Source organism: Dipodomys spectabilis, unplaced genomic scaffold (genome assembly GCF_019054845.1).
Source record: "Dipodomys spectabilis isolate Male_0828 unplaced genomic scaffold, ASM1905484v1 ptg000046l, whole genome shotgun sequence".
NCBI classification, from domain to species: domain Eukaryota; kingdom Metazoa; phylum Chordata; class Mammalia; order Rodentia; family Heteromyidae; genus Dipodomys; species Dipodomys spectabilis.
Window position 1 is genome coordinate 3502837 of NW_024870723.1, and position 23595 is coordinate 3526431.

The window sequence follows — 23595 nt, forward strand, 5'->3', positions numbered from 1 at the left end:
GCGTCCAAGTGTTACTTAAGGAAGCTCATTTGCTAATGCTCTGTGGCATTGTGAAGATTGACGGATGGTAGAGTCCTTAAAGATACATGACTTGCTGTCAAGGAAAGAAGCAACCTTGTCATTTTCTACCACCTAATTATAGAGTTTATGAATTAATGACTGAAGTAAGCAATCAGAGTATTATTCAGTTGATTTATCTGTAGAATGGGGAGTGATTTTTACAGCCCAGCCAGATTATTTTAGAAATTCAAATGTTTATATACAGTACTCAGTATGGTCCTAACTCATTCTAGGAACCCATTAACTCATATGTGTGCTCTTAGCAATAAATTAAAACCTTTGATCTTGATTCCTCTCCAACGTATTGCAATGGAGATCTCTTTATCCAGACGTCTGGTTCTTAGGCTGTGAACTCTTTCCTGGATTTCTACGCGGATTGGTGGCAATCTTGATTAGGGTATGCAAAGATGAGAGAGCATGTGTTTTTTCTCAGAGGGAGTATCTTCTTTCCAGATCCACAGTTTTGCCCAGCAAGCCCTGCTAGGCTTTTTCACAGCACCCAGCAGCTTGTTCTGTCATGCCCAGAGATGAGTTATTGCACAGGACCCCGACATTCCTCTCACAAGCTGTCCATTCCCATACTAGACCTGATTGGGATTGTGGCAGGAGGTAGAGGGGGAGGTTTAGGGTTGAGAGGAGGCTGGGAGGAAACAGATGGTGGTTTGGCAGAGTGATTAACACTGTAGATATCTGTTTTAATGAATTGCCCATCGAACAGATAAAACACTGCAATAGTGAGCCCTAGTACTCTCAGTCAGTAATTGCAGTCTTATTTACAGAGTGTGTTGGCTGCTGGTGAAGCCATGTGTTTCCTTCTAACCCCTTGCATGTCATGGAGTGGAGAAATATAAGAGGAGGGAGAAGACACTTAGATAAGCAAGAAGAAATAGATCATTAAGCTCCCTCTCTGGCTTGTTGTAATCAGAGAGGTCCAATGTATAGTCCAATTATCTGTGTGAGCTTTGGTGAACCACTTAACCTCTCTGGGCTTCTTCTCTTCCATGAGGGACATGCAGCTGACAATCTGGTTTCCTAGCGACCGTATGTTTAAATCACAAAGGAAAGATGAAGCTCAGGTCATAACTTCGCTTTGGAAGATACTATGGTAACCATTAAAATACGTTGCAAAAATGAGCAGCGGGAAACCAAAACAATCCAATATGTAACTGCTGACCTTCAGGCTCAGAGTGATTTTTTATGCATGCAGGAGCTAATATTTCTACCTGCAAATTAGGAACTATTACCTAGAATAATGATTTAATGTCCTTTCCTTACTGGGAGGACAAGAAGAAACCCACTGACATTTCCTTGCCTGCAAAAGCTAATTTGTAGTTGTATGTTAATTAACTGTAGTGATGCAGAACTAACCAATCAGAATGAAGAATCTCAGGTTAATGGTAAATTCCTGATTTGGTGATAATTCTCTCTGGATTTGGGAGTTCTGACTTTTCTCTTGCTTTCATAAGAACTCTATTTTTAAAAATGACCAAGTTATCAGCAAATACAGTCTTCTATATTCCCAGCATCTTCTTAGCATTTTCTAAAATAAGAAATGTGGAATATAGCATGAGATTCCTGGGCACCAAGTGTAATGGGCATGAAATTACTTGACAAATTATAGAACGCTGAAACAATTTGGGATCCAACCATTTTATTATTAAACTTTTCACCAAGCTTTGTCTTGAAGAATTCCAAATTAGATTGACTGAAAGCAAAAGATCTTATTCCCGTGTTTATACTTGAAGGTATCTTTAATTTCAGTGTATTAATCGCACAAAATAATGAGTTTAATTATGACATTTTCTTACATGTACATGAATGTACTTTGGTCATATTTGTTTCTCCTATTTATCTCTGTTCCATTAACCCTAATGGTTCACTTTTTCTTTTTAAATGTTTCCCCTTCTACACTCATGTCTTTTCTCTCTTTTATAAAAGAGATTCTACATATGAGAGGAAATATGTAATATTTGTCATTCCGAGTCTGGCTTAGCTTGCATTTTTAAGCATCACTTTATAAGGAGAGGAGAAAAATATTATTTGATACATGAAGTATCTGTGAAAGGGTTGTATTATGGCACCCTGGTTAATCTTCTCTGTCATGTGATGTATTATGGTAAGTTTCCTCTGGATAGGTAATAGACATAGTTTGGAATAACTGATTTTTCATGATCTCCTGATTTAAAATTTTTTGTGCTGTTTTGTTATTCATCTGAACCACAGTATGATTTCCAGAGTGAGTGAGAGAAATGGATTTATATACAATGCAGCAGCAATTTCATACAACCTTGAGCAATATCTTAAGAAAGTGTTACCTGTTAACTTTTTGAACTCATGATACATAAGTGAGTTAAATAACTGCTATGAATTTCTAGGATAGAATTCCATTGAGGATTTTTTTGTTTCTTTCTAAAAATATTTTTATTATGATTGTACAGGTGTTGTACAGAGATGTTACAGTTACCTAAGTCAGGCAATGAATGCATTTCTTTTTGAACAGTGTCACCTCTTCCCTCATTTTCTCCCAATTTCCCCTCCTGAATTCTCTCTCCCCACAATTTTCATTTTCAACAAAGTAGTTTCCAGTATCACTGCTGCATTCGTTCACCCTTTGTTCCACCATTTCTCTTCTCATATGCACCCTCCCCTAAACAGATAAACTTACATATAAGATAAAAGACAGAAATAAAAAACAGTGGCCAAAGAGAGGAAAAAAGTGAAAATAACAAAAATGCTTTGTTTCCATTTCTTGGAGTTCATTTCAAAAAGAGTCATTTCATATGATCATATGCACTGAGCTCCCGAGCCTTTGTCATCTTCTCCTAAGGATTTCCTCCTATGATCTTACTGTGTGAATGTTTACCGTTCCATATAATTTATCATATCTGTTGTAATTTTTTGTCTTTTAGAATCCAGTGTGTTTACTTGTAGGTTTATAGGCATGTTCTAATGACTACAAATTAAGGAAAACATGCAACCTATGTTTCTTTGGTTGTGGTTTACTTCACTTAATATGTGTTTCCAATTCTTTCCATTTCCTTACAAATGGTGCAATGTCATTCTTTCTGACATAGAAAACTCTACTATGTATATATACCACATTTTTGGATACATTTGTCCACTGAGGGGCATCTGGGTGGATTCTGCATCTTAGCTATGGTTTTATATATATATATATATATATATATATATATATGTATATGTATGTATGTATATACACACATATATTCGTATATATGTATATATGTGTGTATATATATATGGAGAGAGAGAGAGAGAGAGAGCTTCATGAATTCATGTGACATCCTTGCTCAGGGATGCAAATCCATGCTAATCTTCTCTATGTCATTCCAATTTTAGTATATGTGCTGATGAAGTAAGCAATCCTAGATTACTATTTTCAATTATAAAACTGTTAAAATCCTACTGGGTCTAGTTGGTATACCAATAGACAAATTTTATCTGATAAAATAGGTTTTAAAAATACCTTTGATTGAACTGGGGATTGAATTCAGGGCCCCAAAGTACTTAGGCAGATTTCATCACCTGAGCTACACCTCTAGATTATTCTTTCTATTTTCTTTTGCCTTAGTGTCTTTCTAGATGGTTTCATACAACATTTTTATTAGCATCATTTAGTTTTACAAGGACTTTCATTTTGGTACTTCCATTATGTGTACATATTAGATTCATTACAGTTATACTCTCCCTCTTTTTCCTCTTCCTCCTACCCACTTCCCAAACTAATCTCAAATTTTTTTATTTTAAATGATTCTTTTAATTTTTTCCTTTGTTATTATGTTATTTCATCGATTTTGCTTTTATTCAAAAGTTTATTTTATTGTAGAGATATAGAACAGAAGGATTACAGTTACATGAGTAAGGTTATGAATATATTTCTTGTTGAGCATTGATATTCCCTCTGTTTTTCTCCTATACTTTCTATCCCTCACCACCCCTACTCCACCCCCACAAAGTTGTAAAGTTCATTTACAATGGAATTCTAAGCCTCCATCAGAAAGAATGACACCGCCCATTTGTTAGGAAATGGAAAGACTTGGAAAAAATTATATTAAGTGAAGTAAGTCAGACCCAAAGAAACATAGGTCCCATGGTTTCCCTTATCTACAATAACTATTATATGTCTAACACAAGCAGAAGATGTCAAAAGCTACACACATATTACCATATAAGCTGATGTTAAGTGAAATGAACCCCAAGATAGGGACACAAGTGTTTTTTTTTTCTTTCTTGATGTTCTTTTTAATGTACTTATAATGTACTATGTGATTTTTTTGTTTTTTTTTTTGTATGTTCTTCTCCATGATATAACCCCTGTTGTTACTGTATTTGATTATAGCGTCCTGCATCTTGTATATACATTTTTCTAATTTGTGGAGGGGAAGGGAAATAACAAAATGCTGAAAAAAGGATATAGGACAACCCATTATAACAGCGAGATTTTCAAGACCCTATGCTGAAAACAAACTTTACAACTTTGGAGGAGTGGAGGGAGGAATGGGGGAAGTAGGGAGGAAAGGGATGGTAGGAGGAAAACAAAGGAAGGGGTAATAATGCTCAATAGGAAATGGACTCATTGCCTTGCTCAGGTAACTATAACCCCTCTGTACAGTTTGTTCACAATAAAAATATATTAAAAAATTAAAAAATGAGCAGAATTTTTTTACAGATAATTTGTTAAAGTATGAAACAATACTAAATGTAATAGAGTATTATGACCAACACAAAGAACATTATTAATGTTTTCAAATAATGTGGTTTTATAATTCATACCTTCAGATTAAATAATCACCTTGAACATGAGCTATGGCTAACTTCTTTTCCTTTAATGTCTCCTTTAGCATTATGAACTGTAATGGGTTTGTATATATGTGCAATGTAAAGTTACTTGATGCATGCAAACTAACACAATTAAGCATTTGCTTTCTGTCGATCAAAGTATACACTCTTTGGGAATAGAAGCATTTAATAGACCATAAATGAAAGGATTCAAATATTTAATATCCTCCAATCTCATCTGATACCTAGTTTTGAAAATAAAATGAGGTAGTCATAGTCACAGATAGAAAAAAAACGATTAAAATTTTTCCCGCTTTTCAAGAATAAGAAACTAATATTACATGCAATGTGCTCAAATACAATGTTCACTAGCTATAAAGCAGATAAAGCCATGAGAAAAAATGGTGGGTATGGAAGCATTTCTCACTATGTGTTATCATCGGGTCAGATACAATGAGTTAAACAAATTTTTAAAGGTTCCTCAGCTCAAACTTGTTTGTGAGACTCAGCAATGTCCTATATTCTCTTAATAGTTTTATACTAATTACTTTTTTCAAATAATAGACCAAAGAGATCCATGAATAAAGTTTGTAATGAGAAAAAATCCAGGCTAGAATGAGTAATATGCCCACTAATACACTTGCTCTTGAATCAGTAACTGAAAGTATGTCTGTATTTGTTTGTGTAGTTGCATCTGTTTGTACAGTTATTGGAAAGAAACAAGGCTCCTGAATAAAAAATATATCTGGTGTACAGATCATCTCCGTCGGTTGAGGGGTTATTCTCAATTGTATTCCTGAATGTTATCAAAACTAGTTTTGAAAATGCAATCTACCATCACCTCCTCTTGCTAGGGACCCAATACAAAAGAGTTCTGAATCTGTGAATGTAGAGCCCATTTTCATTCTATTATTAGCACCTATTGGGATGCCTAGCATGTAACAGCAACTCAATAAATACTTGTGAAAATAATAAAAACATACATTAGTACTGTTACATCCTGTGACCATAAAGTTGCCTACTTAGCCACCAGACCAAAACTTAATTATCTTCTGAGGCTCAGATCTGAAATTGTATTTCCTATTTTTAGCATAGTGGGAAGAACCAATAATATAGTTTGCATGATAAAAAAAGAATAATAAAAAAGAATGTAGATACCATTTATTCTGCCACCAATATATGTCAACCATTCTCATCACACTAATTCTTCACAACATCCTTTGAAGCAGACCTCATTGTCTCTAGCCCCTGTTGGAGGAATCAGTAACCCACGAAGTTATATAGAATGCCCACGTTGACCTAGTAGGAACTGACAGATCCACACTTGGAATTGGGGCTCTCTGCTTATAGACTCTGCTTTTCCAACTACTACTCTGAGATCCATTCCACAGTTTCAAAAGCCCATAATGCATTAATTTAAATAAACATCATTTGCATTATTGAATAGCTGTGTACCTTTCCAAATTGACTTGTCTTACAAACTGTGCGGAAAACGATATCAAATCCATATTAATTATAAATGCATAATACTGGTGTTTTAAGTACTGGGTAATTGCCGAGTAGTGCTGAGCTAAATTTTTAGTAAGAGATAAAGGTTGAAACCTTTGGCAAGGGAGCACATCTCAGCAAAAAGCCCAATATAAGCACTGTGATAGTGTCAATCTTGAAAGCACACGATGAAATAGTTGACCCAGTATCTTGTAATAAGGGTGACTTTGCATTTCAGACAAGACTGGCTTGAAAAATAGCCCAATAGTTAGCTTCCTCCTTTCTCCACCTGCTCAGGGCTTGACCATCTCCCATGTCAGGATGACAATGAGAGATGTGTATGCACCTTCGAAAACTCTTCCATGAGTTTGATGCCAGCTTTTGAGGCCTACCAGTGGATGAAGCCTGATGATTACTCCAATCTGATTTTTAGTGTTGCACTGATATTGTGGACTAATGTGTAGCTATTGAGGTATAGAGATGATACCTGAACCACTCATGTCACATAGTAGGATGCAGAGCAAAAATAATTCTAGTTTTTTTTTTCTTGTCTTCTCTTATTGGGGTGGGGGTAGGGTTGGTACTAGGGTTTGAACTCTTTGCCGTCAGTTTGGGCACATGCTCTACCAATCCTTTTTTTGTTTTACTTATTTTCCAGATAAGAGCTCATGCTTTTTCCTCAGGCGAACCTCAGACTGTGATCCTACTGTGCACAACTCCCTTGTAGCTAGAATTACAGACATGAAACACCACAACTGCCTTTTTCTGTTGTTGCTCTGAAAGGTCTAACTAACTTATTATCCTGAGCTATGACCCTTCAACCTGGGCCTCTTGAGCAGCTGGAATTACAGACTTGAGCCACCATGTCCAGGCTGTGATTATTCTTTTGACGACTTACAATGGACTTCTGTGGCAGACCCTGTACTAAGGGATTTATAGCACCATGTCTTTTGGTCTTCATCACAACACAATATGCACATATTATACAAAATAGAAATTTATACTGCAAACTCTGGAGATAGTTGGCTCAGATTTGCAAACTGTCTTTCCTACTTCCTAGCTATATAAACTTAAGTTAGTTGATGTTTTTGTATATCATTTTTCCCTGAACAATGAGGTTGATCACAGTGATTGTCTCTTAGCGGATGAAGTACTAAATTAGTCAGTCATTGAAAGTGATTAGAGTAAACTCTGGAGCCATCAGCGTGTAGTACATCTAGCTCTGTTGTATATTCTCTCTCCTGTTTCCTGGGGGAGATTACATTATGCTATACAGAGAAAAGAGAAGAGCATCTCCTTTAATGTGGAGTGTGAGCTTACAATCTAGTTGGAGAAGCAATAGGAAAATACTTTGTTACTGAATGTATGGACGTCTGTACATGGTCACCTGTTGAGGCAATTGTTTCAGAGGCAGCTCTGTTGAGATGAGAGACAGTAGTTAGGGAGGTCAAAGCTCTCTTTCTTAAAAGAGAGCTAGAATCCTTTTATCCCTGGATGATGAACAAGAACTGTGAATAATGAAAAAGAGTATATCAGAAAAATAAATTTAGCAAAGGTATTTAAAAATCTAGTGCATTGAAAGATAAGTGTGTGTGTGTGTGTGTGTGTGTGTGTGTGTGTGAAAGATAGATGTGTGTGTGTGTGTGTGTGTGTGTGTGTGTGTGCATGAGGAGAGAAACAGAGACAGAAAAAGAGAGAGACTGAGAGCAAGGGAAAGGAAGTGGTAAGTAGTAGGTAGGTAGGTGATATCTACAGCAAAAGCCAAAGCCAAAGCATGACTTGCAGTACACTGGCAAATAATAAAAAAATATAATATACAGTAGGCTATTTTTGAAGTTGCCACAAAGGAATTCATCTTTATCCTTCGGGGAAACAGCTTTTCCATTTATCGTCCTTTAACCATGATCTCTAGAGGAGGAAATAAAGACTGAAAATGATCACAAGAGAATGAAGAGGCTCTCATTGTTTTTGGAATTATAGATGGCATTTAGGGGGAATGTTCAGTAGGCCAGATTATTTCAACCAAAGAAAGAAAGGAAGTAGGAGAGTGATGTTAGACAGAGATGTGATTAAAAAAAAAAAGAAAAAGAAAAACAGACCTGGCTGGGAAGGTGGCTCAGTGGTAGAGTGCTTGCCTTGCATACATGAAGCCCTGGGTTTGATTCCTCAGCACCACATAAGCAGAAAAAGAAAAGCCAGAAGTAGCATGTGGCTCAAGTGGTAGAACGCTAGCCTTGAGCTGAAGAGTTGTGGGACAGCGCCCAGGCCCAGAGTTCAGACCCCACGACTGATGAAAACTAAAACCAAAACCAAAAAACCAGACCTGTGAATTTGAATATTGAGATAGAAAAGAAGTAAAGTGGATTAGCCCAGCAGGAAAAAAAAAATAAAAACAACTTAAGTAATGGAGGATGTGAGTGGAGGAAGGGGTCAATGGTGGTGCTCAGAACTCATCCTGGGCAGAACACATTGGCACAATCCCAGGCAATGTAGACTATTATAGATCATGTAAAGGTGGCCTTTACAATGTCAAATTCATAGTCTTAAGAGATTCTATACAGTGATGTAAACAAGTTAGTTTATCAGGAGGTAAGTGATAATGAGTGTTCTGGTAGTTTAACAGAGTTAAAAATTAAACTCAGCTAGAGGGAATAGGGTGATTGCTTCCCCGCTGAGATCATAGGAATACCATGAGAACACACATAGGGCAGAAGATGAATATCCATACCCTCATTCTGTCCCTCAGCAGATATTGGACAGTATTCTCCTTATCTATAGTTTGTGTGAATTTGTGTCTAAAATGTGGTTGTATGTTAGAACTACACAGGAAGCCTTCAAAAAATACTGATAGGATGTCTGATCCCAAACCATTTACATGTGGATAGCCTTGAATGGGTTTGTCCACCAGTCTCAAGAATTCCTAATAAACAACTCAAATGCTTGACTTTAGTTTGCTTATGCAGATAGTGAGGGAGTTAGGGTTAAAGATGGCTAGTGTGACATCCCATGCTTTATCTTTCTGTTCATGACACCCTCTTATCTTTAGGTGATGAACTCCCTTATTGAGGATCTGAGGGAGTTTTCAGAAATAGATGTGAGGTTCCCCCAAGCAGACAAGTCAGAAAGTAAAAGTGCTTGAATGGGTCCCAGTGCTTCAGCTACTTGCTGCACTGTCACTTGGTCAGACATCCTTCTGCATGCATTGTGAAATTGTTACCACTGGAAAGAATTGAGCTAAAGGCTCAAGGCATTTGTGAAAGGAAAATGCAATTTGTCAGCTCTCTGGAATTGAATTTTGTATCAATGATAGCAGCATTAGGGCGAACAGAGTGACAAGCCAAGTGGCAGTGTGATTCTCCCATTCACCCTCTCTCGAAGAATCTGCCCTGTTTGAGTGGGCAATCTGGCATACATCAATGCATCTTGGTCTCTGGGCACAGGCAAGTTAGAAAATGTCTTGCTGCTCTCCTTGCTGAACAGTGGGGGGAGACAGACCTCTGGATTTGCAATGATGAGTTTTTGACTACCAAGGACCAATTTGTACTTTCTCTGAAATATTGTTTTTATGAAAAAGAATACCCATAAATGACTCTCATGTCAGAATAACAGAGAAAATTAGAAACACAGATGAGTGAATTGAGAGTAAGTCAATCAGGAAGAAATGAGGAAAAAGGAGACTTGAGATCCAGTAGGGAATGGACCCAGAAGCCAAGTGAATGAACATCCACCAATAAAAAGTGACTGGGTACAATGATGTGTGCCTGTGCAAAAAGGATGGGAAAGATGGGAAGGAAGAAACAAGTTGGATGTTGACAAATACAGGTGTCATTTGGTATGTACAGGGAGATGGCTCCGCACCCCTGGAAAATATCCAAACCTGCAGGTGTTCAAGCCATTTATATCAGATACTGTAGTATTTTCGTATAACCTACTGACTTTTCCTGTGTGCTTTAAATAATCTTGAGGTTCCTCTTAACACTTTTCACAAAGTTGGTCAACGGCATTATTGAGACAATGCCATGAAGACAAAAAAGTCTGGACATGTTTAGTATAGATGCAATTACTGGTCTGAATGTTTCTGATCTCTAGATAAGGAATCTGTCGGTGGAGGTGGCCAAGGACAATTTGTGATGTCTGACCTCATATCTGGGGGGCTAAGTGTTCTATTTTTCTTCTGTTTTCCTAGCTTTAATCAAGTGAAGTTGCTATAAAGTGTGTTAGTTATCACAGAGCTGTAAGAGTTTCAGGAGGACAGGTCTGTGTCTGGTTGATGACAAGGACCTGACATGCATGATACCTAAGACATGTTTCTTGACACCTAAGGCATTATAAGTAGTCACTGACTCAATTTGAGTCGATTCAGTCATGCAGGAAACTTTCCAACTGCTCTTTATGAGTTTTCTCCTAAACCAGCTAAGAATTTATTTGTCCCGGCCTCATGGATAAGCAAAGCATATTTGCCAGTATGATATCAGATCTTAGCTGAAATCTGCTTTGTAGCACATGGTGTTGAGTGCTCTGATGGTGCTTTTTGTTCTTAGTATTTGTTTGATGCTGGTCTCTGCCCAGTATGCCTCTCATCTTCTGTGATCCTGTAGACAGTGTTTTATCTAAGGAAATCACCTTTTTGAGAGGCAAAAATGGCTCCCAGATACATCTTCTGTGTTTCTACAAGTCTCTGTTAATTTTCACAGCCTCTGAACAACTGGAAAAAATAACTGCTGATATAGCACTGGCTATAATGCTCCCAGGTAATTCAGGTAATATTGCATGCTACTGGTACACTGCCATCACTTAAAGCCATAAACAGCATGAAATAGTGGATGCATATTCATTCCCACACTCACTCAACAAACACAGATTTCCAGGTGCATCATGATGTTTAAACTTCTTTTCCAGTTTCTAAAGATATTGCATGTTAAAAGCATTGATAACAATCATGTAATGATCACTAATAAAAAAAATCTTTCTTGGAATAATGTTGTGGGAAGCCATTCATGGGGTCTGTTTTGCTTCTATATTGATTTGTTTTTCTTCTGTTTTGATTTGCTTTTCCAGGAAAGAGCTGTGACTGAAAGCTGATATGCTCCCATTTAGAAGAATGAATTCATTTGTAGTTAATGAAAGCAACATCTTCCCATTTTTTTCTCCCACATTCAAGGACAAGAAGGGTGAAAGCAGCTTCTAGAAAGTGCAGTTATGGAATCTGTAAAAAGAGATCCATTAGAACATTTGGGATTTCACAAGCTGAAAGGCAATGCAGCTTAAACCATGATGATCGGCATCATTGGGTGAAAAGAGTCAGTAGTTCTTAATCAAAGGCATTAATTTCATTAACCGAATGAGATTCACTATTACTGAAGCATGGCTGGATATGGGAATTAAAAGGGCAAGTACCAATCTAGAAAAGTTGAAAAACTCAAGCAAAGGATGATCACGGTTGATTTTTAGCACTTAAGGGTGCGAAATGAGCCTTTGTCAAAAGTCTAAGCCCATGTTCCGAGGATCTAAATAGCACTTGATGGACAAAACAAGTTGATGTGGGCTCTTTATTCCCACAAAACTGTGTGGTAATGGCAGTGTCCAGCAGTAGTTGACTTTTGGTATATGAACCAGATTTCTTCTGAACTCAGTGTGGCCAAGAATTTTTCCCACAATTCAGGAGAATTAAGGAAAAATGAGAATTTCCAAAAAGAAGTATGAAAGTGCTGGGCTCCTGTGGCTCACACCTGTAATCCTAGCTGAGATCTGTGGATCATGGTTCAAAGCCAGTCGAGCAGGATCTCCAATAAACCATTAGAAAACTGGAAGTGGTAGAACACTCACCTTGAGCTGGAGAGTGCAGGGAAAGTGCCCAAGCCCAGAGTTCAAGCCCCATGACCGAAAAAAAATTAAAAAAAGAAGACTGAGAGTTCCTGATTACCTCGCACTGTTTTTTTTAAACTTCCATTTGAAAATTCAAGAACTTATGTTCATTATTCTGGAATTCTTAGCTTTAGGAAGAGTTTATGTTAGATACAGAAAACCTTCAAGCAATTTAAGAAAGTTTGCATTTATACTAATGAGATTGGGATGTCTCCACATCTTTAGAGATATTTAGAGTATTATCATTTCCCAGCTATTTCTCAACATGCCTTTATTTTCTCCATCTTCATCTTATTTCATTTCCCACTATTTTTTGTTGCTACTGACATTTTCCTTTAAGAAAAATTTGCATATCTGAGATTATATAAAAAATTCACTTAATCTTGATGATCATTATTTTTCCTTTCTTGACACTCCTTGATGTGCATTGATATTCTTGCACTGTAATTCAAATTTGAAATTGCCTGTGGCCATTTCACTTGGTTTTGCCAATTGAAGTAGAATAGAAGTGACTTACATCAAGTCTAGCCAGTGGCTTCTAGAGGCTGGCTGTACAATTGATAAAAATATAAGCAGAAGATTTTCCATCTGTCTGTATCCCAGAGAAAGGATGATGTGAAAGTTTGAACACCCATACTATCTCAAATCAGAAAGATTCCAATGTTAAAATAAGAAACTCAGTTTTTGAAAGAATGCGATGTATTGATAATGAGCCATAGAATTGGAGAAAAATTTTACAATTGCTTTATTTGTAATACTTAGCCCAGTTCAGGGGCATTGGAATGCTAAGTGTGAAGAAAAGGAAGGATTTTGGTGAGATGTGGCATGTATTTCAACTCATTATATACAGTTTAAAGGAAATACTATAGGTTAGAATTGAATATCCATTTCTCATAGACCAATTGCTATTAATGCATTTTAACTCAATATAGGAAGTGATGACCTCAAAAGACTAAACAGAGAGCTTCCCTATGGTGTATCAATTCCACTCCTGGGAATTTATCCAATTGACCACAAGCCAGGCCACACTAAAGCCACCAGCACAACCATTGCATTCATTGCAGTACTGTTTCCTATAGCTAAGATATGGTACCAACCCAGATGCCACTCAGTGAACAAATGGATCAAGAAAATGTGGTATATATTCACAATGGATTTCTATGCTTCCTTCAGAAAGTATGACATTGTCCTATCTGTAAGGAAATGGAAGACTGGAAAATGATATTAAGCAAAGTAAACCAGACCCAAAGAAACATAGGTTGCAGGGTTTCCTCATTTGTAATCATTAGAATGTGCCAATAAATCTACAAGTAAACCCAATAGATAGTAGATAAAAATACACTTTTACATGACAAATTAAACAGGACTCTGAACATTAACACAGTGATAACAAAGGAGAATATTCTTAGGAGAGTATCACAAGGGCTCAGTTGCTATGAGCTTTACAATCATATAAAATGATGTTTATCGAAATGAACTCCAAGAAATGGAAACAAGAGGTCCTTTTTTGTTTGTTTAACTTTCTGTGGTTCATTCTTTGCTATTTTTCCCCTTTTGTTGCTGTTTTTGTTTCTGTACCTATGCCTTATATGTAAGTTTATCTCATTTTAGGTGGGGATGGAGAAGCACATAAATGGTGGGACAAAATGATGAACTAAATCAGTAGTGATATTCACTATATACTAGGCTGGAAATGAACTATACAACTTGGGAAACAGAGGTGTCAAGAAGGGAAAAAAACTTGGAGAAAACAAAGAAGGTGGTGATACTGTTCAAAAAGAAATGTATTCAATACCTTACATAACTGTAACCCCTCTGTAGATCACCTTTACAATATAAAGGTAAAAAGACCCCCTTTAATTAGAAAAGAGACGGTAGGAGTAACTCAAACAACTGTTTATGTTTTTCTGAAGGAAATGAACAATCTGTCTTTGGACTGGTCAAGCCAGTGCTAACCATGTACCACTGAGAAGTAAGGGTGTATGCTGCACATAATTAACTGGGTGAGACTTTAACAGAGTTACTTGTACATTTTCTTTATGCGTGCTTACTAGCCAACCATAGAATAAAATGATTTCACATGTTATCACACAAGTAAATGCAATTAAATAAGATTCATATCAATTTTCATGTTGCTAATCGTACCCAGAGTAAGAATTTGAAGCTAGATTTTTGAAATCTTCCAAGTCATTACGTGTACTAAATCAATTTTCTCTAGTTTTTCTCCACTTTTGATTTATTATAGTGTATTTGAATTTTATTTGGAAAAGTAACAATCCCATGAATTGGTGGCATTAGTGATAACACTACCAATGTGATTGACCTGGGACTCATGTCTTGCTACATAAAACATCAACTGTCATATTTAGTAAAGTCTTCCAGGCTATTTAAATTAGTATTTTTTTCAGTAGCTGTATGAGTAGGTAATAAAATGGGATTCAGTGTTTTCATTTTTCATTTGACAGTGCTTTCCATAAAAGTGAATGAGTTTAGTAGACAGAATTATTAATTCAAATTAGAAAATTACATTCTTGGAATGACCATTCCCATTGAACATCCATAGGTTGACCTTTAAACCTGTTCTTCAGTTCTTTGTTTCATAATTTGCAAAGCAGACTGCAAAATGTACCCTGCCAGTGAGAGTTTTCACTGTTTTATGAAGGTCATCATCCTTTATCCATATCATCTTATCTTCAGCAAATCAAGATGTAAACCCCAAGCTTTCTTATTAGTTCAGGGAGGAGTATTTTCTTTTATTGGTATAATTCTTTTCTTAGTTGCTTCTTCAGCAACATCGGTGAAAGTTGTCCCTCTGCTAATTTTTACCTGAATTCTCAAACCACCTAGAAATAGGCACTAAAATATTTTATTGCATTTATTGAGTAATTAGATATTGGTCATTGGGCTAGTAAAATAAGTGGATCCTCTTAATAAATCCTCAAAATAAAGCTATAATTTAGGGTCTGATTTACAAATGAAAATATACAGAACCCGACAACTATTGTCAATCTGCATTCAATTGTTCACTTTTCAAAGCAATTTGCTTCATTTTGACATTTTTAGATATGCATACAATAGAATTAGATCATTAATACCCTCCAATCTACTGTAATTCCCAGCTCCTGCACCCACAACAGTTCCTTTTCTTCCTTCCCTTCCCTTCCATTCCTTCCTTCCTTCCTTCCTTCCTTCTTTCTTTCTCTTTCTTTCTTTCTTTCTTCCTTTCTTCCTTCCTTCCTTCCTTTCTTTCTTTCTTTCTTTCTTTCTTTCTTTCTTTCTTTCTTTCTTTCTTTCATTCTTTCTTTCTTTCTCCTTTCTTTCTTTCTTTCTTTCTTTCTTTCTTTCTTTCTTTCTTCCTTCCTTCCTTCCTTCCTTCCTTCCTTCCTTTCTTTCTTTCTTTCTTTCTTTCTTTCTTTCTTTCTTTCTTTCTTTCTTTCTTTCTTTCTTTCTTTCTCCTTTCTTTCTTTCTTTCTTTCTTTCTTTCTTTCTTTCTTTCTTTCTTTCTTTCTTTCTTTCTTTCTTTCTTTCTTTCTTTCTTCTTCAATTTTCCTTCTCTCTTCCTTTCCTCCTTCCTTCATTCCCTCCCTCCTTCCTATCTTCTTTCCTTCCTTCCTTCCTTCCCCCATTCCTTCCTCTCTCTAATTTACTATCTTTCTTGAATTTAGAGACTTCTTTCCTATACTGTCATTTTTAATATGTTTTTATTGTAAAAATATTGTACAGAGGGGTTACAGTTACAGGAGCAAGGTAATGAGTACATTTCCTATCAAGCATTGCCTCCTTTGTTTCTCCCCTACTATCTCTTCCCTCCTACCTCCACAACTACACTCCCCCCACACACCTAAATTGTAAAGTTCAGTTTTCAATATAGTGTCTGGTGCATCTCATTATAACAATGGGTCAACCTGTATCCCTATTTATTTTTTTTCCTTCCCCTCTCAAATTAGAAAAGCGTATATACTAGATGCAGGGCATCGACATGTACTGTCATTTTGAACTTAGAGACTTTCAATAGTGAGGCATGAGTCACTTGAGTGGTGTCCTAAGCTGTGCCTCGTCAGTTCTCATGCAGTGTTTAGCTTTTGATCAGGTCTGGTCTCAGTATGCAATCTTATCTATACTTTCTGAATACATAGTATTGCAAGCATGCACTACCACGCATTTGTCTTTCAGAGTCTGGCTTATTTCTCTTTACATGATTATCTCTAATCTATTCATTCTCCATCATCAATGACATTTGTTTTCCATATGGGTGAGTAATATTCTATTATATATATAATATAATATATTATATAAAATTTTGTCATCTATTCATTCACTGTAGGGCACCAAGGCTGATTCCATAATTTGGCTATTGTCAATTATGACCCAGTAAACATGAGCATATACTTATTGCAATAGTAAGGTGAGTTTGATTCTTTTGGGTATAAGTTAAAGAGTGGTAGAGGAGGATCATATGATAGATCTATTTTTAGTTTATGAAGAAGTTTCATGATAATTTCTCTTAAAGCTAACTCTCTCACCCCTTTTCCATTCCCTTAAATGTGCCACTTTCTCATATTTTTCCATCTATGGCTTGTCTATCTTGATTTCACTCTCAGGTTGTATGACTGTGATGCATGATTCCTCCTGTCATCGCCTCTTTAATTAGGAATGTTTCCATCAATCCTCATGGCACATGAACATGTATTGAGAGAAAGAACAAAGCCATCACCAAAAAATTCAAATGTAGGCTGGAATTGAAGGCTCTTCACTGTCCAAATTCCTTATATTTTCACAGCTACCATTGTTCACTTGAATATATTCTCAGTCCTGGCCAAATGGAATTGCTAGTTTCCTTCTAACTGGAATGAAAGTTCCAAGACAGAAGGATTACTTTGGTCTGTATGGTTCAGATCTCTAGATCATAGATTGGTGATTGCCATAGTCTAGATGTTCACTTAATCAACTTTGGATGAGTTAATAAATGAATGAGTATGCTGAATTAACTTGACCTGGACTTCTTCCAAGATATCTTATACCAATCTTCATGTGACCTTTCAGGATCTTCGTAGTCTAGCTTACATCTGATTTCTCTACAAAAACTTCTGTAATTCCCACACAGAAGTATTACACAGTAGTAAATATTAAAAAAAAAAGAGCAAGAACAATATCAGGTGCTGCTGGCTCAAGTTTGTGATACTAGCGACTCAGGAGGCTGAAGTCTGAGGATTATAGTCAAAGTCATCCAGGGTAGGAAAGTTCCTGAGACTCTTTTTATTTGTGGCAGAGGGGGAGGTCCAGTCATGGGGCCTGAACTCTGGGCCTGGGCGCTGTCCTTCAGCTCTTCAGCTCAAGGCTAGTGCTCTACCACTTGAGCCACAGTGCCACTTCCCACTTTATTTCTTTTTGCTTATGTGGTGCTGAGAAATCGAACCCAGGGCCTCATGCATGCATGGCAAGTGCTCTACCACTGAGCCACCTTCCCAGCCCCTGAGACTCTTATCTCTAATCAACCACCAGAAAAACAGAAGCGGTGCTGTGGCTCAAAGTGGTAGAGAGCTCACTGGGAGTGAAAAGGCTTAAGGGACAGCACACTGGCCTTGGGTTCAAGCCCCATGACTGACCAAAACAATTTAAAAGACAAGAACTCTAATATTAATCTGGCTTTAATTTGGCCATCATTTTCTTTTTTCTTTTTGTTTGGGGTCCAGTCGTGGGGCTTGAACTCTGGGCCTGGGCGCTGTCCCTCAGCTCTTCAGCTCAAGGCTAGCACTCTACCACTTGAGCTACAGCACCACTTCCGGCTTTTTTCTTTTTGCTTATGTGGTGCTGAGGAATCGAACCCAGGGCCTCAGGCATGCAAGGCAAGAGCTCTACCACTGAGCCACCTTCCCAGCCCCTTGGCCATCATTTTCATCACCGAATTTCTATTTTATAACTTTGTGTGTGGAGAGCAGAGGCAGCTAGAGGAAGCTATTACTCCAGTGCTACTCAGATAGAAGCCAATTACAGGCAGGCACCAGAAAGACATCCAGTTTTCTCCCCTCATTCTAAATTCAGTCGTCTTGCCTTTTATATGAAGGGTAATGAACTAGAAAGCTTCCACACTCTGGATGGTGAAGGCTAATTATGATCCTTAAATGAATACAGGCATAGATCCATGTGGTAGGTTCCCACAGGTCAAGGTGTAAGAATGTGTAAGGTGGACAGGGGTGAGGTAAGACATAGGATAGCCAGTCTATCTGGATACAGAATGAGGATGGCAAAAGGTAGTCAGTGTGGGTGCTTTTGATTCTGGGTTTTCTGAAAATCCGTGGCAGACCTGGTAGCTGATAAGGCTGAGGAGCAGTGGGAATCTGATTCAACTTGTTTGAATGAAAGGACGAAATAAAGGAAACAAACTTTTGAAGCCTGAGCTGCCGTAATCCCTCTCATGCACGCTTTAGTGAATTTTCCCTCCCTGATATAGATTTGTAAAGAACAAAGTAGCTGTGAGTGATGGCCATGGGAAAGCCAGCTTTGTAGGCAAAGGTCTCCAAAGGAGGGTCGGGAAAGGAGAAAGCTGGCATGCCCTGTGGAGATTCGATCAGGAGATCTATTCTTCCTTACTTTTACATTCCAAAATATAACTCTTGTCATTCTCACAATTTATGATAATATCTTTCATATGGAAATGTAGCCAAAAGGTTACTTTAAATTTGTACTCATTTGATTCTCACATCATCATCTGTCTCAGACAACGACAGATTATTTTTTTGTTCACTTTTAACTTACCTGTGTGTTGTTTGGAAAGCTTTGTGCTTTGATCAATGTTGTTCGGTAGACTGAGGACAGATTTAAGCACTATCGTAGGACAAACACAAGATTGAAGTCTCGTACTTTTTCAAATATAGGAAAACATGAGACCAAGCTAATGGTGTTTTCGCATATACCATAGCTGCTACTTTAAAGACTACTCATTCTGGGACTTAATTTCTATGTCATTTTGGCTAGTTCCAAGAATCTGAAACTGCCTACAACCATCTCTTCTCCTGTCCTTTGCCATGTCTTTTATTCCTTCTTTCCTCCTTGAACATTGTCTTTTTCTTACACTATTTTTTCTCTCTGCTTCTTCCACTTACTATTGTTTCTTCTCCATCCATTTGATTCACTTCCTCTGTTTTTTTAATTTCTTCTTCTATAGAAGAAATTTAAAAAGTATCTGACTTCTGACTAATCTATTTTTAATGTAATTCTGAACATTTATAACTTAATAATGTCTTTTTTCTAAGTCCAGAAAGAAAACATATAAAGAGAATTCAAAGATTTCCATAGGTACATAAGTACTATAATATATGATAATATAACTTCTATTTATTTTGTATCTTATTTATGTCATGAATATTAAAGAAAAATATACTATATATAAAAGTGCATGCAGACACACACACACACACACACACACACACACACACACACACACACACACACACACACACACACATAGATGTACTCATTAAATGACAGGATATAAAAAAAGAGGCCTAATAATTCCCAATTAAATTAAGTAAATAAATCTCTGAGAGCTGGAGGTTTTGCTTAAGTGGTAGAATACCAGCCATTCAACAAAACCAAGCAAATGTAAGGCTGAGTTCAAAATCCTCAGTACAGACAAAAAGAGAGAAAGAAAGAAAAAAGAGAAAGAGAAAAGAGAGAAAGAACAAGAGAGAAAGAGAGAGTAGAAAAGAGCTGGGAGAAAAAGGAAGGGAGGGAAGGAAAAAAGGGAGGAAGAAAGGAAATCCTGAAAATGATTGATGACAGAAATATAAACTGATAATGACCTAAAGTATTTCTGATCATATATATGGTGAATGATTACTAATAAAGCTTGTTTTACACTTTGAATGGACATTTAACCATTTATAATAACATCAAATTCTATATTTAGTCCATGGTCTAGAGGTTTGGTATTTGCAGAAAGGCAAAGAAACCAAGAAATAAAAACAAGGTTTTCAATGACTTTTATTTCTGTTCCTTTTGCTTTACCTTAGAAGTGGGCCGCCACTGCAGGCATTTCTCCAGTGTTTTAAAGTTCAATCATGCATTGGTACAAAGCCACAGTCCCTAACCGGCTAAAAGGTACAGTTTGTAATTTCTGGTCCTTGAACAGGAAATTTGCTCTTCAATTGTTACCTGTAAAGCAGACAATTTAAAGTCCACTTGTGTACTCCTTACAATATGCAGCCTTATCATTCCTGTCCAGAGGAAAACAGAGGCAGCCACTGGAATAGTCTTGCCTCTAATTTTGACACTAACTGGTACTCAATTGCTGTGACTTGAACCTATCTATAGCCATATTCCTGGTTCCAGAGCTGTGTCTACAGCAATTGACCAACTCACAGGTATGACCAAGGTACAACAGATAAGAACCTGGTAATTTATAGTAGGGCCCAGTCCTCAAAAACTGCGAATGGATATTGTGGTGGAGCAGAATTCATTTGTTTCAACTATTATGACATCATGGTTGATTCTTCCTTCCTACTCATTATCTCTGTGACCATCAGGAAACATCTTTCTGAGTGATGGATTGATTCACTTACGGCATTTTATGCTAGCCTGTTTTCCCTTTCTACAGCATCCATTACTTGGAACAAACACCTGCTTAAAACACAATAAAACTAAGGAAAGAGCAGAAGAACTCTGGCCAGTTTCAAGTACAAAGGGAAGATCTCTGCTTGAACTTTGAGAACTGTTTTCATTCCAAAAGCTGTTGTTGTCTTAAGTACTTATGATGTGGCCCAGAAAAGACAAATAGTCTTGTGAAAATATCTCTACAAGAAGAGCTTTCTCCCCAGAACCTATAAAACATTCATAACACCTTCATTGTGCTGTAAATCCTTAGCAGGACTTGATAACAGTGCATGAATTTTTAATGTAACATTTATAAATGGTTATTAAAACTATCCTTAAAGTAAAGTGTCAGTTTATTTTTAATTAACTGTTGGCTATTTAAGTTCCCAGATGGCCCGAGGAAAGACCAATAGGCCCACATGTCAATTATCCTTCCTTCTGCTTCATTGTTAACCCTTTATTGCCTTCTCATAAAGACCAATGCATAGAAGACCAAAGCATTAAGAAATAAGCAAATTCCAAATATGGTCTTGGGACCATTTTAGTTATTGTTAAATAGACCTAAAGTGTCTGTAATCCCCCATGGCTGCCACAAAACTGTGAAGTAAGAGTTAACTGGTTTTAAGTCCTAATAGCCAACCTTAGATCTATACCCAGTAAGAGAGGAAATCAGTGTCAAGTGGAATCTAGAATAGTAGAACTGAGACAGGATTCTCAGTTGGTTCAGTAATATTCTACATATATGACCTTGAGCAAAAGTCAGGTTCCTGCAGTTCTTTAGGTCTAAAGGTAGAAAATGATGCAAACTTCCTCTTTCTATCCCCCCCCTCTCTGTGTCTGTCTGTCTGTCTCTGTCTCTCTCTGTCTCTCCCCATGTCTCTGTTTCTGTCTCTGCCTCTGTCTCTCTCTCTCTCTCAAGATGTAAGAAACCAAAAAGCCAGGTACTACAAATTATAATAAACAGCCTATGTATGTGCTCTTCTTGCTTTTTTTTTTTTTTTGCTTTTTCATGACTGATCATTGTTTTTTCATTCCCTTCTGCTATGACTTCCCAGAATGCCGAGTCCCATAAGTTCTTCTTAGAACTCAGAAATTATGAGAATCTAGTTTTTCCATATGTCATAAATTGTGATTTTTGGCAGTGGAAAGATTATTTACAAATTTTTTCCAATAATTTTTGCTTTTCCATTATACTCTAAATGTCTGAGTGACTACTGCTGACAGTGACAGGAGCCTATGGCTTACACAACTTTATAATTAGGAAGCCCTGTTGCTACCAAGATCAGTGTAGGTTCTTATTGACCTCACATGTATTTCCTGTGCTGATTTCCACAAAAACACTTCGAGTACACTCTGTCCTATATTGATTATTCTGGCTGTGAAATTTTGTCCATACTACATCCAATGTCCTGAGAAGTCCCAACTCAACATTCCTGCCTCTCCTTCTTATTGGTTCAGGATGATATTGAGAATATGAAAATCCAGAGATTGCTGGGAGCCGGCAGCTCATGCCTGTAATCTTAACTACTTCAGAGAATGAGATTTGAGGACTGTAGTTAAAAGGTAGCCTGGGCAAATAAAGAGTCAAAGAGACTCTAATCTCTAACTGATCTCTAAATAGCCAGAAATGTAGCTGTGGCTGATGTGGTAGAGGACCAGCCTTGAGTAAAAAAGCTGAAAGGCATTCCCCAGACAGACAGACAGACAGACAGACACACACACACACACACACACACACACATCTGTCCTTTTTTTAATACAAGTGAGTGCCTGTGTGTATATGTGTACCTATGTCTGAGTATGTCTAGTGTTAAGTGAATTCCCAAAGCTCTGTTAATATTCAGTGGTAATGGAATATTGAAGCTGTGTATGTGGCCAAATTCCTTAGAATATCCTTCAAGGCCTTTAAGGCTTGTGCTTAGAGATTTTCCATTTTCTTCTCTCACCAATACAGTCCACCATGATGTTCTTTTTTTTTTTTTTTGTTCCGGTCGTGGAGCCTGAACTCTGGGCTTGGGCACTGTCCCTCAGCTCTTCAGCTCAAGGCTAGCGCTCTACCACTTGAGCCACAGCGCTACTTCCGGCTTTTTTCTTTTTGCTTATGTGGTGCTGAGGAATCGAACCCAGGGCCTCATGCATGCAAGGCAAGCTCTCTACCACTGAGCCACCTTCCCAGCCCCCCATGATGTTCTTTATAACTGTGGCTTCTGAAATAGGCACATAGCATCTTTCTATGGAGGCTATTCTACATGTTGGTCTAGATTCAGAGAACTCTTCAATTTTCTTGAATATTCCATGCAGGTGCTATTTGTTGGAAAGTCTTCCCTTACCATTTAAACCCAATGATGGATTCTATTATAGAATTTATCACATTACAAGGGAATTTTCTGCTTGTATTTCTGTTTCTATCATGGGCCATGTCTCAATTGTCTATAGCATATTTATAACATAGAGGAGGCATTCAGTAATCATTTGATGAGGGAGATGAAAAATTAAGTATTTGATTTAATATGAGCTTTGTAGCCTCTGCCTACCACAGCTAAAGGGAAATGGTGAATTTTGTTCTGGGTTACACTAGTGACCATTAACAAATAATTTGTTCTGTGCTTAGGATTGATGATTGGTTGATTCTAATTTGAGCACAAAGAAATTGTTCTTTGAGAATATGAGTTCTAACTAGAAAGAAACTATATGTGATGAGATTAGTAGGGGCTCTGACTGTGGATATAAGACTTCTCTAAGGATAAAGTGACAGAACATTTGTGTGTGGGTAAATAAACGTGGAGTTGG

The 23595-nt window shown here is 37.2% G+C and overlaps 1 pseudogene; it reads right to left on the minus strand.

Moving 5' to 3' along the window:
• Positions 1–3330: 3330 nt before the first annotated feature.
• On the minus strand, positions 3331–3444 carry LOC122107148 (annotated as a pseudogene).
• Between the last annotated feature and the right edge of the window lie 20151 nt (positions 3445–23595).